This window comes from Euphorbia lathyris, chromosome 3 (genome assembly GCF_963576675.1).
Source record: "Euphorbia lathyris chromosome 3, ddEupLath1.1, whole genome shotgun sequence".
NCBI classification, from domain to species: Eukaryota; Viridiplantae; Streptophyta; class Magnoliopsida; order Malpighiales; family Euphorbiaceae; genus Euphorbia; species Euphorbia lathyris.
This window is the reverse complement of record NC_088912.1, coordinates 5,952,383-5,956,050: the sequence shown is the minus strand read 5'-3', so window position 1 is coordinate 5,956,050 and position 3,668 is coordinate 5,952,383.

The following is a 3,668-nucleotide window of genomic DNA, read 5'->3' as shown; positions in this document are numbered from 1 at the left end:
ACGCGTCCCTTGGACCGCAATGTGAGCCCCAAACCAAAATCCTAGGAAAGAGACTTGGACCATCGAGTGTGTGGAGGAATAAGGGTGGAAGAGAGATGTTGTGATACGTGTAATTAGACTAACGTTTGTTCTTCTTCTCTTATATATCCGTAAATAAATAAACGCACACACCACGAATCATGCACATAAAATCATGCATACATACTAATGGATACCGTTCGCGCAGACTTCATCATTAAGCGGTTGTGGTTCCGTGAGAGTAGTCGGCTAGTCAGACAGTTCGACCAGTTACAGAGCATCAGTTCCGAACCATCGTAGTCGGCAGTTGTGGCTTCTGAATCATCTTCGTCCGAGTATACTCAGTCTTCGGTCAGTATGTCTGCGACCAACAAAAAGGTGGCCGAATTGGAGAATTCCGTGAACAACATTAACGATCAGTTGGCCGTAATCCTAGCCCAGCTGGATGAGTTGGCCCTAAAGGATAACAAGAGCGATAGTAAGCGTGCTGAGAATGAAGTGAACACTGGTCCCCGCTTCGGGAATGAGGATGACTATCAGGATTTCATCCAGAAACAGCTTGAGAAGGAGAAAGCTAAGGAAGAGGAGTGGAAACAGCACATCACTCAGGAGGTGCAGGATCTGCGTGGGGGAAGCTCCGGGGGTCAGGACTTTTATAACTTGAAGAACTGTTTATCGGCAACTGCCTTGCCTTTGAAATTCCGGCTCCCTGACATGAAGAAGTTCGATGGAACTAAGGATCCTACCGCTCACATGAATCAGTATGTTGTCGTGATGAAGCACACGATCTTGACTGAGGAACAAGTTCTTGGACTGTTCAATACTTACCTGGAGGGGGCTGCCCTCGTGTGGTTTCATGCGTTGCCACTGGTGACGAAGAGAGATTAGAAGGAGTTGGCGAAGTCATTCATCGCTCAATATAGTTTCAACACTATGCTCGAGGTTACGTTGAAAGAGCTAGAGAGCACTAAGAAGCAAGCTGGGGAGTCTTTGTCCGATTTTGTAAGGAGGTGGAGAGCCAAGGCGGCAGTTATGAAGTAGAAGCCGCTTGAGTAGGATCAGATCCGAATGGTAATTGGCAACACTTTGCCGTATATTAAGAATGAGCTGCAGTACATGCCTTTTACCGATTTCAATCAGATGTATAGTTGCGCCTTGACAGTTGAGGGGGATGGTGAGCCGAAGAAAGCTTATACGAAGTGGACGAAATTTGGATATAGTGCCAGAGGGCCAAGCGCGAGTACAGAATCTGCCGCAGTGAAAATGCTTGAACTCAACGCTATCGAGAAAAGGCAGTTCGCCAAATTTGATCAAACCTACGCAAAAGTTTTCGAACGATTGCAGAAAAAGGGATTGTTGAAAGCCCTCACTCCTTATAATAAAGCACCGCCTACTCCGCAGATACAAGCTAGGGGTACTGCGAGTTCCACAGTAATTATGGGCACAATATTGAGAACTGTGAGAGGTTGAAGCATGAGATCCAAGATTTGATTGAGGAAAAGAAGATAGCTGATCCTTCCTCAGTGAACCCTTCCACTAGGCATAATCCATTGCCTAACCATAGGGTGAGCATGATCAGGTCTGGGCTCGAGGAGGGTTTGGTTTTGGAATCCTTCGGGGAAAACGAAGAGGAGTTGTTGGACTCCGATGAGCAGAGTAATGTCGGAAATGTTTTATATGTGTCCTTTTTTGGCCAGGAGCCGGAGGATGATCCGATGAATGAAGGACTAGACGGCGGAGCGCCGTATGATGAGGATAGTGCCGAAGAGACCGGGGAAGGGTCGTCTCGAACTATTGTGCAAGAGTTGAGTTTGTTCAGTGGGGTGGAGAATCCCGATGTGCACTTGCGCGAGTATATGCATGATATGTTTGTTGAATCCTTCGGGGTTGACGAGGTTACTCAGTGGTTCCACCATTCATTAATAGGCGAGCCTTTGAGGTGGTTCCACTCATTGCCTGACTCCTGCAAGCATGATTAGGAACAGTTGTCTGATCTATTCCTAGAAAAGTACAAGAAAGCTAAGGATAGGACCGCGGAGCGTTTTGCGCTGCAAATTGGGCCTATTAAACGTCCATTGCCAGCTGTCAGTAAGTATAACGGCAACAAGGATCCAATGGAACACCTTCACTTCTACTTGTCCGCCATGGGGCCTTTGGGTTTTAACGAAGAAGAGATCACCAGTCTGTTTTGCAATTCACTAATGGGGGAGCCGCTGATGTGGTATATGTCTCTTCCGATGCGTATCAAGTGCGATTGGGCCGCGATGACCAAGAGGTTCATTAAGGAATATATAGTATGGATGCTTGCAGAGCAAACACCGGACTCGCCCTCTTACGAGACACCTGAAGCAGTATTAGCAATGCCCAAGTATGGTGGATATCGGGATCCTGCTAAACACGCAAAGTTATTCCGCAACCATATGTATGACACCGGGTTCTCTCAAAGTGAGTTACACGAGCACTTCCCGGAAACTCTCACAGGGGAAGCCTTGTTGTGGCACCAAGGGCTATCAGAAGAAGAAATGGGTCATTGGATACCTCTTTGGGATTCATTTGTGTCGAGATATGAGATGTATGTTCCATGGACGGGATCCTTGGAAGATCTGGATAGGATCAGGCAATTCCCTGAGGAACCGTTTGCGGATTACGCTAGGAGGTGGAGGTACCGCTACGAGCAGTGTCAAGAAATGATGAGTGATAAGGTGCAGCTCATGTGCATACAAAGAGGCGTGATTCCGATGGCGGAAAGAAGGATGAACAGAGTGTCCCTCAGGGACTATGATGAGTTGATAGGCTGGGCCATGTATGGATCAGCGGATCCCTTGTATTTGAATTCAAACGTCCCTCACGTAATGGATCTGATGGTTGTGGACATCTGGGAAAGTTCCTCGGAGGAGGAGGATGCCGATCAGAGAATTCCTATCAATATCTGGGATGAATCTGATGACGAGCCGGAAATTGCTGTCATGACAAGATCATGCCATCAAGGGTTGCCAGAATCTCCAGACTTCAAAAGTCAGAAAACCCGGAGGGGTTTGGGATATGAGCTGGGAGGTCCGTCCAACACAGGCACTGAAAGAAAAGTGGGCCTAAAGAAGTATTTCGTGAATGAAGGCCATGGGAAGGTTTATTCTAGGGCTCCCGAGTCATGGACTAGCACCGAAGGAAAGATTCTGCCAGTCTTCAAAATTTTCAACGATGTCACCAGCTGGGGCAAAGGAGAGGCAAGCTGCTTCATCGAGGAGATCATGATGTTAGATCTAAATGCCGAGGAGCAGGTCATCACAATGGAAGCCACTGTGGGAGCGGCGGACGAGCCCGGTACCTCCAAGGCCTATGAGAAACCTAAGAACCCCGATGATGACAATTGTATTACTGCTTTATTTGAATCTGATGATGTACTCGCCAATACTATCAATGAAATGAATTCTGATTTTGCTTACTTGCTTGATGTTGATTCTGATCATTCCATGCATTCTCATTCATATAACATGCCTACATTTGAAATCAATACAATAGAAATGTCAACTTTTAATCTTGGCACGGATGAAAATCCTAAACTTATACAAATTGCTCAAGAATTAACTACTGAAGAGAGGAAAGAATTTGAGAGAATAATTAAAAAATACGAAATAGTGTTTGCTTGGACA